We start from the raw sequence: 13,152 nt of genomic DNA, 5'->3' as shown, positions 1-13,152 counted from the left end.
TGGTAGGGAGCCGAGGATGAGCCGTGCGAAGTGGCCTCGGAGGCGGTCCGTGGGGGACGACGGGGGGGGACGGGCGTCGGCCCTCCGGCCCGAGCAGAGAACGTTCGGTCACCCAAGCGGGAATCTGCGCCCCGGCCCGAGTCGGACTCGGTCGGTGCGGCCCGCTGAGGCCCTCAACTATTCCCGTACGCGGGGGTCGGGAGCTGCGGCGCTGCGCCGGCGACTTACCCGCGCGAGGCACGCACTGCGTGCGGCCAGGATGCGGAGTTGGATCGGCGCTGGTTGGGAACCCTCGGGGAACGAAGGCGGACGGCGGCCAGCCGGCGCCGACGAACCCGTCGGGGAGGGGGCTGGTGGCAGGCGCGATCGGCACTATTGCTGACTGCCGGGAGGGAAGCTGCGCCCCGGCCGAGTCAGACTCAGCCGTTGCGGCCCCCCCGAGCCCGCAGCGCGTAGCGCGGAAGCCATACGCCCCCCCGATGCGGAGCGACAGACGCCCCCGCGACCGCGGTTGGTCGGGAAGGCTTTTCGGATAGAGGTCGGACGGTGTGTGTGGACGGCTTCCCGTGGTGCCGCCGCTATCAAGCCGGAGGGTTTGAGAAACGACATTCGCGGAAGGACCGGCGCGGCCGGCGGACGCTCGCACGCGCGGCGCCCGACACTCAGCCGCTCGCTCGGCCTCCGTGGATCGTGGCTAGGTGGGATGGATGCCAAACCGGGTCGTCTCGGTCTCGCCGCAGTACGGTCGCGCCGGGGCCTGCGGGGCGGCGCGGGGAGCGCACGCTCACGCGGCGGCCGGGGCGCTAGAGTGCGACCCGCAGTGGGTAGGAACCGTCCACCCGACGTCGGACGAGCCGAGGCCGATGGAGGCCCTACCAAGGCGGGTCATGAGTGCCAGTCGGTCAGTTGGGTGAGGGGGTACTCGGAGGCCCGCCGGGAGCAGACGGGCGACCGGGGATGGGGGGCGTACGCGGGCGGGCGCCGGGAGAAGACGGCCCGTCCGGGGTCGAATCTCGGCCTGTGTTTTCGGAGCCGGCCGGGCATCACGCTCCCTCCTTGGATGGACAACATTCGTAGTTGACACTTTGTGTCATTTTATCCGAGCGGGCGGGCGCCTCGAGAGGCGGACCGTCCGGGGCGACTCTCGGCCTGTGTTTTCGGAGCCGGCCGGGCCTCACGCTCCCTCCTTGGATGGACAACATTCGTAGTTGACACTTTGTGTCATTTTATCCGAGCAGACGGGCGCCGCGAGGCGGACCGTCCGGGGCGACTCTCGGCCTGTGTTTTCGGAGCCGGCCGGGCATCACGCTCCCTCCTTGGATGGACAACATTCGTAGTTGACACTTTGTGTCATTTTATCCGAGCAGACGGGCGCCGCGAGGCGACCGTCCGGGGCGACTCTCGGCCTGTGTTTAAGGAGCCGGCCGGGCATCACGCTCCTTCCTTGGATGGACAACATTCGTAGTTGACACTTTGTGTCATTTTATCCGAGCGGGCGGGCGCCGCGAGGCGGACCGTCCGGGGCGACTCTCGGCCTGTGTTTAAGGAGCCGGCCGGGCATCACGCTCCTTCCTTGGATGGACAACATTCGCAGTTGACACTTTGTGTCATTTTATCCGAGCAGACGGGCGCCGCGAGGCGGACCGTCCGGGGCGACTCTCGGCCTGTGTTTTCGGAGCCGGCCGGGCATCACGCTCCCTCCTTGGATGGACAACATTCGTAGTTGACACTTTGTGTCATTTTATCCGAGCAGACGGGCGCCGCGAGGCGACCGTCCGGGGCGACTCTCGGCCTGTGTTTAAGGAGCCGGCCGGGCATCACGCTCCTTCCTTGGATGGACAACATTCGTAGTTGACACTTTGTGTCATTTTATCCGAGCGGGCGGGCGCCGCGAGGCGGACCGTCCGGGGCGACTCTCGGCCTGTGTTTAAGGAGCCGGCCGGGCATCACGCTCCTTCCTTGGATGGACAACATTCGCAGTTGACACTTTGTGTCATTTTATCCGAGCAGACGGGCGCCGCGAGGCGGACCGTCCGGGGCGACTCTCGGCCTGTGTTTTCGGAGCCGGCCGGGCATCACGCTCCCTCCTTGGATGGACAACATTCGTAGTTGACACTTTGTGTCATTTTATCCGAGCAGACGGGCGCCGCGAGGCGGACCGTCCGGGGCGACTCTCGGCCTGTGTTTAAGGAGCCGGCCGGGCATCACGCTCCTTCCTTGGATGGACAACATTCGCAGTTGACACTTTGTGTCATTTTGTTCGGCCTGTGTTTAAGGAGGCGGCCGTCCTCCACTCGGTCCGTGTTTAAGGAGCGACACTCGCGCTCCGGTTCGGCCTGTATTTAGGGAGGCGGCCGTCCTCCGCTTGGTCTGTGTTAAGGGCGACACTCTGTCCATGTTTGAGGAGCCTGGCCCTGACGCTCCTCTCCGGCCTGTGTTTAAGGAGGCGGCCGTCCTCCCCTTGGTCCGTGTTAAGGGCGACACTCGGTCCATGTTTGAGGAGCCTGGCCCTGACGCTCCTCTCCGGCCTGTGTTTAAGGAGGCGGCCGTCCTCCCCTTGGTCCGTGTTAAGGGCGACACTCGGTCCATGTTTGAGGAGCCTGGCCCTGACGCTCCTCTCCGGCCTGTGTTTAAGGAGGCGGCCGTCCTCCCCTTGGTCTGTGTTAAGGGCGACACTCGGTCCATGTTTGAGGAGCCTGGCCCTGACGCTCCTCTCCGGCCTGTGTTTAAGGAGGCGGCCGTCCTCCCCTTGGTCCGTGTTAAGGGCGACACTCGGTCCATGTTTGAGGAGCCTGGCCCTGACGCTCCTCTCCGGCCTGTGTTTAAGGAGGCGGCCGTCCTCCCCTTGGTCCGTGTTAAGGGCGACACTCGGTCCATGTTTGAGGAGCCTGGCCCTGACGCTCCTCTCCGGCCTGTGTTTAAGGAGGCGGCCGTCCTCCCCTTGGTCTGTGTTAAGGGCGACACTCGGTCCATGTTTGAGGAGCCTGGCCCTGACGCTCCTCTCCGGCCTGTGTTTAAGGAGGCGGCCGTCCTCCCCTTGGTCTGTGTTAAGGGCGACACTCGGTCCATGTTTGAGGAGCCTGGCCCTGACGCTCCTCTCCGGCCTGTGTTTAAGGAGGCGGCCGTCCTCCCCTTGGTCTGTGTTAAGGGCGACACTCGGTCCATGTTTGAGGAGCCTGGCCCTGACGCTCCTCTCCGGCCTGTGTTTAAGGAGGCGGCCGTCCTCCCCTTGGTCTGTGTTAAGGGCGACACTCGGTCCGTGTTTAAGGAGCGGCCCTCGCGCTCCGGTTCGGCCTGTATTTAGGGAGGCGGCCGTCCTCCGCTTGGTCTGTGTTAAGGGCGACACTCGGTCCGTGTTTAAGGAGCCGGCCCTGACGCTCCTCTTCGGCCTGTGTTTAAGGAGGCGGCCGTCCTCCACTTCCTTCCATGCACCACCACATTCGCAGTTGACACTTTGCCATTTTTTCAGAGAGGTGACACTTAGTCGTTTTTTCGAAAGTTGACACTTAGTCGTTTTTTCGAAAGTTGACACTTTGCCGTTTTTTCAGAGAGGCGACACTTAGTCGTTTTTTCGAAAGTTGACACTTAGCCGTTTTTTCGAAAGTTGACACTTAGCCGTTTTTTCGAAAGTTGACACTTAGCCGTTTTTTCGAAAGTTGACACTTAGTCACTTTTTCGCCACAGTGACACCTCCAGCGCGTGCCACGGCGCTTTTCAGGTCTTCTATCCGACCTTGTGCTGTCGAGGACGGCGTGTCCGACGCCGTGGGGAGACCAGCACCATCTCCTCCATACTCGTAAACGGGGTGCTTTGGAAAACGGGGGGAAAGTCGATGAGTACACTGACTACTGGGACCATTTCATTGTACTCTGGCGCACCTGAAGACCAAAAAAGGTACTGCACCTTAGCCCGGGTACCTCACCCCCTGGTACCTCGAGGAGAACTTAGAAAAATTTCGACAAATTTTTGGTGAGCTCCAGGGAGAGAGGCTGATTTTTCGCTTTTTGAGGCCGACCGCCGAACCGGCGCGGGGCGGACTCACAAGCCCCGCAGAGCCGTGGGCACTTAGTCGTTTTTTCAGAGAGGCGACACTTAGTCGTTTTTTCAGAGGCGACACTTAGTCGTTTTTTCGAAAGTTGACACTTAGCCGTTTTTTCGAAAGTCGACACTTAGCCGTTTTTTTGGAAAGTTGACACTTAGTCGTTTTTTCGAAAGTTGACACTTAGTCGTTTTTTCGCCACAATTGGCTCTGAGCTCCAGGGGGAGAGCCTGGTTTTGCCTTATTTCAGGCCGGCTGGGGAACCGGCGCGGGTCGGATGCACGAGCCCGGCAGAGCCGTGGGCACTTAGAAAATTTTCGCCGATTAAGCTGGGACCTCCAGGCGGAGACCGGCATTCCTCGTCCTCGGGGTTCGACCCAGGAACCGGCGCTGGGCAGACGCCGTAGCCACGCAGAGCCGTGGGCACTTAGAAAATATTCGCCAAGTTGGCTCTGAGCTCCAGGCGGAGAGGCTGGTTTTGCCTTATTTCAGGCCGGCTGGGGAACCGGCGCGGGTCGGATGCACGAGCCCGCAGAGCCGTGGGCACTTTGCCATTTTCTCAGAGTCGACACTTAGTCGTTTTTTCAGAGAGGCGACACTCTGTCGTTTTTTCGAAAGTTGACACTTTGCCGTTTTTTCAGAGAGGCGACACTTAGCCGTTTTTTCAGAGATGTGACACTTAGCCGTTTTTTCAGAGATGTGACACTTAGCCGTTTTTTTCAGAGATGTGACACTTTGCCGTTTTTTCGAAAGTTGACACTTAGCCGTTTTTTCGAAAGTCGACACTTAGCCGTTTTTTCAGAGATGTGACACTTTGCCGTTTTTTCGAAAGTTGACACTTAGCCGTTTTTTCGAAAGTTGACACTTAGTCGTTTTTTCAGAGATGTGACACTTAGAAACTTTTTGCCAAGTTGGCTGTGAGCTCCAGGAGGAGACCGTTATTTTTCGTCATTCGAGGCCGACTGCGGAACCGGCGCTGGGCGGACGCCAAAGCTCGGCAGGGCCGTGGGCACTTAGAAACTTTTTGCCAAGTTGGCTGTGAGCTCCAGGAGGAGACCGTTATTTTTCGTCATTCGAGGCCGACTGCGGAACCGGCGCTGGGCGGACGCCAAAGCTCGGCAGGGCCGTGGGCACTTAGAAACTTTTTGCCAAGTTGGCTGTGAGCTCCAGGAGGAGACCGTTATTTTTCGTCATTCGAGGCCGACTGCGGAACCGGCGCTGGGCGGACGCCAAAGCTCGGCAGGGCCGTGGGCACTTAGAAACTTTTTGCCAAGTTGGCTGTGAGCTCCAGGAGGAGACCGTTATTTTTCGTCATTCGAGGCCGACTGCGGAACCGGCGCTGAGCGGACGCCAAAGTTCGGCAGGGCCGTGGGCACTTAGAAACTTTTTGCCAAGTTGGCTGTGAGCTCCAGGAGGAGACCGTTATTTTTCGTCATTCGAGGCCGACTGCGGAACCGGCGCTGAGCGGACGCCAAAGTTCGGCAGGGCCGTGGGCACTTAGAAACTTTTTGCCAAGTTGGCTGTGAGCTCCAGGAGGAGACCGTTATTTTTCGTCATTCGAGGCCGACTGCGGAACCGGCGCTGGGCGGACGCCAAAGCTCGGCAGGGCCGTGGGCACTTAGAAACTTTTTGCCAAGTTGGCTGTGAGCTCCAGGAGGAGACCGTCATTTTTCGTCATTCGAGGCCGACTGCGGCACCGGCGCTGAGCGGACGCCAAAGCTCGGCAGGGCCGTGGGCACTTAGAAACTTTTTGCCAAGTTGGCTGTGAGCTCCAGGAGGAGACCGTTATTTTTCGTCATTCGAGGCCGACTGCGGAACCGGCGCTGGGCGGACGCCAAAGCTCGGCAGGGCCGTGGGCACTTAGAAACTTTTTGCCAAGTTGGCTGTGAGCTCCAGGAGGAGACCGTCATTTTTCGTCATTCGAGGCCGACTGCGGCACCGGCGCTGAGCGGACGCCAAAGCTCGGCAGGGCCGTGGGCACTTTGCCACTTTTTCGCCACAATTGGCTGTGAGCTCCAGGAGGAGACCGTTATTTTTCGTCATTCTAGGCCGGTTGCAGAACCGGCGCGGCTCGGATGCACGAGCCCGCAGAGCCGTGGGCACTTAGAAAAATTTCAGAGAGGCGACACTTTGCCATTTTTTCAGAGAGGTGACACTTAGTCGTTTTTTCGAAAGTTGACACTTAGCCGTTTTTTCGAAAGTTGACACTTAGTCGTTTTTTCGAAAGTTGACACTTAGTCGTTTTTTCGCCAAAGTGCCCACCTCCAGCGCGTGCCACGGCGCTTTCCAGGTCTTCTATCCGACCTTGTGCTGTCGAGGACGGCGTGTCCGACGCCGTGGGGAGACCAGCACCATCTCCTCCATACTCGTAAACGAGGTGCTTTGGAAAACGGGGGGAAAGTCGATGAGTACACTGACTACTGGGACCATTTCATTGTACTCTGGCGCACCTGAAGACCAAAAAAGGTACTGCACCTTAGCCCGGGTACCTCACCCCCTGGTACCTCGAGGTGAGCTCCAGGGAGAGAGGCTGATTTTTTGCTTTTTGAGGCCGACCACCGAACCGGCGCGGGGCGGACTCACAAGCCCCGCAGAGCCGTGGGCACTTAGTCGTTTTTTCGAAAGTTGACACTTAGTCGTTTTTTCGCCGATTTTGCTGGGACCTCCAGGCGAGGACCGGCGTTTTTCGTCTTCCGGGTCCGACCCGGGAACCAGCGCCGAGCGGACACATTCGCTCGCTAGTGCCGTTGGCACTTAGAAAATTTTTCGTTTGTCATGAGCTCCGGGCGGAGACCGGCGTTTTTCGTCTTCCGGGTCCGACCCGGGAACCAGCGCCGAGCGGACACATTCGCTCGCAAGTGCCGTTGGCACTTAGAAAATTTTTCGTTTGTCATGAGCTCCGGGCGGAGAGCGGCGTTTTTCGTCTTCCGGGTTCGACCCGGGAACCAGCGCCGAGCGGACACATTCGCTCGCTAGTGCCGTTGGCACTTAGAAAATTTTTCGTTTGTCATGAGCTCCGGGCGGAGACCGGCGTTTTTTGTCTTCCGGGTTCGACCCGGGAACCAGCGCCGAGCGGACACATTCGCTCGCTAGTGCCGTTGGCACTTAGAAAATTTTTCGTTTGTCATGAGCTCCGGGCGGAGAGCGGCGTTTTTCGTCTTCCGGGTTCGACCCGGGAACCAGCGCCGAGCGGACACATTCGCTCGCTAGTGCCGTTGGCACTTAGAAAATTTTTCGTTTGTCATGAGCTCCGGGCGGAGAGCGGCGTTTTTCGTCTTCCGGGTTCGACCCGGGAACCAGCGCCGAGCGGACACATTCGCTCGCTAGTGCCGTTGGCACTTAGAAAATTTTTCGTTTGTCATGAGCTCCGGGCGGAGAGCGGCGTTTTTCGTCTTCCGGGTTCGACCCGGGAACCAGCGCCGAGCGGACACATTCGCTCGCTAGTGCCGTTGGCACTTAGAAAATTTTTCGTTTGTCATGAGCTCCGGGCGGAGAGCGGCGTTTTTCGTCTTCCGGGTTCGACCCGGGAACCAGCGCCGAGCGGACACATTCGCTCGCTAGTGCCGTTGGCACTTAGAAAATTTTTCGTTTGTCATGAGCTCCGGGCGGAGAGCGGCGTTTTTCGTCTTCCGGGTTCGACCCGGGAACCAGCGCCGAGCGGACACATTCGCTCGCTAGTGCCGTTGGCACTTAGAAAATTTTTCGTTTGTCATGAGCTCCGGGCGGAGAGCGGCGTTTTTCGTCTTCCGGGTTCGACCCGGGAACCAGCGCCGAGCGGACACATTCGCTCGCTAGTGCCGTTGGCACTTAGAAAATTTTTCGTTTGTCATGAGCTCCGGGCGGAGAGCGGCGTTTTTCGTCTTCCGGGTTCGACCCGGGAACCAGCGCCGAGCGGACACATTCGCTCGCTAGTGCCGTTGGCACTTAGAAAATTTTTCGTTTGTCATGAGCTCCGGGCGGAGAGCGGCGTTTTTCGTCTTCCGGGTTCGACCCGGGAACCAGCGCCGAGCGGACACATTCGCTCGCTAGTGCCGTTGGCACTTAGAAAATTTTTCGTTTGTCATGAGCTCCGGGCGGAGAGCGGCGTTTTTCGTCTTCCGGGTTCGACCCGGGAACCAGCGCCGAGCGGACACATTCGCTCGCTAGTGCCGTTGGCACTTAGAAAATTTTTCGTTTGTCATGAGCTCCGGGCGGAGAGCGGCGTTTTTCGTCTTCCGGGTTCGACCCGGGAACCAGCGCCGAGCGGACACATTCGCTCGCTAGTGCCGTTGGCACTTAGAAAATTTTTCGTTTGTCATGAGCTCCGGGCGGAGAGCGGCGTTTTTCGTCTTCCGGGTTCGACCCGGGAACCAGCGCCGAGCGGACACATTCGCTCGCTAGTGCCGTTGGCACTTAGAAAATTTTTCGTTTGTCATGAGCTCCGGGCGGAGACCGGCATTTTTCGTCATTCGAGGCCGACGGGGGAACCAGCCGGAGCGGACACGTTTGCTCGGAAGAGCCGTTGGCACTTAGAAAAAATTCCGTGTCTCGTGAGCTCCAGGGGGGACAGGCTGGTTTTATTCATCCGTAGCCGACATGGGAACCAGCGCGGAGCGGATTGGTGTTGCGCTGCCATATACCTCATCTCTCTCAAGAGTCCCCCCCTTATACGTGCCGATGGTGTTTTGGAAAACGGGGGGTAACTGGATGAGTACACTGACTAGTGGGACCAAGTACACTAATAGCCCCTGGTACCTAAAATGGAAGTATAGAGGCCGACTTTCGGGCAAGATCACGCCGGGTTAGGCTTCCAGGACCTCGGCTAAGCAATTTTAACGGGTTGCCCGGTTCTTTTTTGAACCAGCCCGGTTCTTTTTTTTTATCCAGCCCGGTTCTTTTTACACTTCCAGCTGGAGCTCGGGAGCGGCTTTTTGCACAAGATCACGCCGTGTTAGGCTTCCAGGACCTCAGCTAAGCAATTTTAACGGGTCGCCCGGTTCTTTTTTGATCCAGCCCGGTTCTTTTTTTTATCCAGCCTGGTTCTTTTTACACTTCCAGCTGGAGCTCGGGAGCGGCTTTTTGCACAAGAACACGCCGTGTTAGGCTTCCAGGACCTCGGCTAAGCAATTTTAACGGGTCGCCCGGTTCTTTTTTGATCCAGCCCGGTTCTTTTTTTTATCCAGCCTGGTTCTTTTTACACTTCCAGCTGGAGCTCGGGAGCGGCTTTTTGCACAAGAACACGCCGTGTTAGGCTTCCAGGACCTCGGCTAAGCAATTTTAACGGGTCGCCCGGTTCTTTTTTGATCCAGCCCGGTTCTTTTTTTTATCCAGCCTGGTTCTTTTTACACTTCCAGCTGGAGCTCGGGAGCGGCTTTTTGCACAAGAACACGCCGTGTTAGGCTTCCAGGACCTCGGCTAAGCAATTTTAACGGGTCGCCCGGTTCTTTTTTGATCCAGCCCGGTTCTTTTTTTTATCCAGCCTGGTTCTTTTTACACTTCCAGCTGGAGCTCGGGAGCGGCTTTTTGCACAAGATCACGCCGTGTTAGGCTTCCAGGACCTCGGCTAAGCAATTTTAACGGGTCGCCCGGTTCTTTTTTTTTATCCAGCCCGGTTCTTTTTTTATCCAGCCCGGTTCTTTTTACACTTCCAGCTGGAGCTCGGGAGCGGCTTTTTGCACAAGATCACGCCGTGTTAGGCTTCCAGGACCTCGGCTAAGCAATTTTAACGGGTCGCCCGGTTCTTTTTTGATCCAGCCCGGTTCTTTTTTTTATCCAGCCTGGTTCTTTTTACACTTCCAGCTGGAGCTCGGGAGCGGCTTTTTGCACAAGAACACGCCGTGTTAGGCTTCCAGGACCTCGGCTAAGCAATTTTAACGGGTTGCCCGGTTCTTTTTTGAACCAGCCCGGTTCTTTTTTTTATCCAGCCTGGTTCTTTTTACACTTCCAGCTGGAGCTCGGGAGCGGCTTTTTGCACAAGAACACGCCGTGTTAGGCTTCCAGGACCTCGGCTAAGCAATTTTAACGGGTCGCCCGGTTCTTTTTTGATCCAGCCCGGTTCTTTTTTTTATCCAGCCTGGTTCTTTTTACACTTCCAGCTGGAGCTCGGGAGCGGCTTTTTGCACAAGATCACGCCGTGTTAGGCTTCCAGGACCTCGGCTAAGCAATTTTAACGGGTCGCCCGGTTCTTTTTTTTATCCAGCCCGGTTCTTTTTTTTATCCAGCCCGGTTCTTTTTACACTTCCAGCTGGAGCTCGGGAGCGGCTTTTTGCACAAGATCACGCCGTGTTAGGCTTCCAGGACCTCGGCTAAGCAATTTTAACGGGTCGCCCGGTTCTTTTTTGATCCAGCCCGGTTCTTTTTTTTATCCAGCCTGGTTCTTTTTACACTTCCAGCTGGAGCTCGGGAGCGGCTTTTTGCACAAGAACACGCCGTGTTAGGCTTCCAGGACCTCGGCTAAGCAATTTTAACGGGTTGCCCGGTTCTTTTTTGAACCAGCCCGGTTCTTTTTTTTATCCAGCCTGGTTCTTTTTACACTTCCAGCTGGAGCTCGGGAGCGGCTTTTTGCACAAGAACACGCCGTGTTAGGCTTCCAGGACCTCGGCTAAGCAATTTTAACGGGTCGCCCGGTTCTTTTTTGATCCAGCCCGGTTCTTTTTTTTATCCAGCCTGGTTCTTTTTACACTTCCAGCTGGAGCTCGGGAGCGGCTTTTTGCACAAGATCACGCCGTGTTAGGCTTCCAGGACCTCGGCTAAGCAATTTTAACGGGTCGCCCGGTTCTTTTTTTTATCCAGCCCGGTTCTTTTTTTATCCAGCCCGGTTCTTTTTACACTTCCAGCTGGAGCTCGGGAGCGGCTTTTTGCACAAGATCACGCCGTGTTAGGCTTCCAGGACCTCGGCTAAGCAATTTTAACGGGTCGCCCGGTTCTTTTTTGATCCAGCCCGGTTCTTTTTTTTATCCAGCCTGGTTCTTTTTACACTTCCAGCTGGAGCTCGGGAGCGGCTTTTTGCACAAGAACACGCCGTGTTAGGCTTCCAGGACCTCGGCTAAGCAATTTTAACGGGTCGCCCGGTTCTTTTTTTTATCCAGCCCGGTTCTTTTTTTATCCAGCCCGGTTCTTTTTACACTTCCAGCTGGAGCTCGGGAGCGGCTTTTTGCACAAGATCACGCCGTGTTAGGCTTCCAGGACCTCGGCTAAGCAATTTTAACGGGTCGCCCGGTTCTTTTTTGATCCAGCCCGGTTCTTTTTTTTATCCAGCCCGGTTCTTTTTACACTTCCAGCTGGAGCTTGGGAGCGGCTTTTTGCACAAGAACACGCCGTGTTAGGCTTCCAGGACCTCGGCTAAGCAATTTTAACGGGTCGCCCGGTTCTTTTTTGATCCAGCCCGGTTCTTTTTTTATCCAGCCCGGTTCTTTTTACACTTCCAGCTGGAGCTCGGGAGCGGCTTTTTGCACAAGATCACGCCGGGTTAGGCTTCCAGGACCTCGGCTAAGCAATTTTAACGGGCCACCCGGTTCTTTTTTGATCCAGCCCGGTTCTTTTTTTTATCCAGCCTGGTTCTTTTTACACTTCCAGCTGGAGCTCGGGAGCGGCTTTTTGCACAAGAACACGCCGTGTTAGGCTTCCAGGACCTCGGCTAAGCAATTTTAACGGGTTGCCCGGTTCTTTTTTGAACCAGCCCGGTTCTTTTTTTTATCCAGCCTGGTTCTTTTTACACTTCCAGCTGGAGCTCGGGAGCGGCTTTTTGCACAAGAACACGCCGTGTTAGGCTTCCAGGACCTCGGCTAAGCAATTTTAACGGGTCGCCCGGTTCTTTTTTGATCCAGCCCGGTTCTTTTTTTTATCCAGCCTGGTTCTTTTTACACTTCCAGCTGGAGCTCGGGAGCGGCTTTTTGCACAAGATCACGCCGTGTTAGGCTTCCAGGACCTCGGCTAAGCAATTTTAACGGGTCGCCCGGTTCTTTTTTTTATCCAGCCCGGTTCTTTTTTTATCCAGCCCGGTTCTTTTTACACTTCCAGCTGGAGCTCGGGAGCGGCTTTTTGCACAAGATCACGCCGTGTTAGGCTTCCAGGACCTCGGCTAAGCAATTTTAACGGGTCGCCCGGTTCTTTTTTGATCCAGCCCGGTTCTTTTTTTTATCCAGCCTGGTTCTTTTTACACTTCCAGCTGGAGCTCGGGAGCGGCTTTTTGCACAAGAACACGCCGTGTTAGGCTTCCAGGACCTCGGCTAAGCAATTTTAACGGGTCGCCCGGTTCTTTTTTTTATCCAGCCCGGTTCTTTTTTTATCCAGCCCGGTTCTTTTTACACTTCCAGCTGGAGCTCGGGAGCGGCTTTTTGCACAAGATCACGCCGTGTTAGGCTTCCAGGACCTCGGCTAAGCAATTTTAACGGGTCGCCCGGTTCTTTTTTGATCCAGCCCGGTTCTTTTTTTTATCCAGCCCGGTTCTTTTTACACTTCCAGCTGGAGCTAGGGAGCGGCTTTTTGCACAAGAACACGCCGTGTTAGGCTTCCAGGACCTCGGCTAAGCAATTTTAACGGGTCGCCCGGTTCTTTTTTGATCCAGCCCGGTTCTTTTTTTATCCAGCCCGGTTCTTTTTACACTTCCAGCTGGAGCTCGGGAGCGGCTTTTTGCACAAGATCACGCCGGGTTAGGCTTCCAGGACCTCGGCTAAGCAATTTTAACGGGCCACCCGGTTCTTTTTTTTTATCCAGCCCGGTTCTTTTTTTTATCCAGCCTGGTTCTTTTTACACTTCCAGCTGGAGCTCGGGAGCGGCTTTTTGCACAAGATCACGCCGTGTTAGGCTTCCAGGACCTCGGCTAAGCAATTTTAACGGGTCGCCCGGTTCTTTTTTGATCCAGCCCGGTTCTTTTTTTTATCCAGCCTGGTTCTTTTTACACTTCCAGCTGGAGCTCGGGAGCGGCTTTTTGCACAAGATCACGCCGTGTTAGGCTTCCAGGACCTCGGCTAAGCAATTTTAACGGGTCGCCCGGTTCTTTTTTGATCCAGCCCGGTTCTTTTTTTTATCCAGCCCGGTTCTTTTTACACTTCCAGCTGGAGCTTGGGAGCGGCTTTTTGCACAAGAACACGCCGTGTTAGGCTTCCAGGACCTCGGCTAAGCAATTTTAACGG

This window comes from Syngnathus leptorhynchus, unplaced genomic scaffold (assembly GCF_054491065.1).
Source record: "Syngnathus leptorhynchus isolate UIUO unplaced genomic scaffold, UIUO_Slep HiC_scaffold_118, whole genome shotgun sequence".
In the NCBI taxonomy this organism is placed as follows: Eukaryota; Metazoa; Chordata; class Actinopteri; order Syngnathiformes; family Syngnathidae; genus Syngnathus; species Syngnathus leptorhynchus.
Note: the sequence above shows the minus strand (reverse complement) of the source record.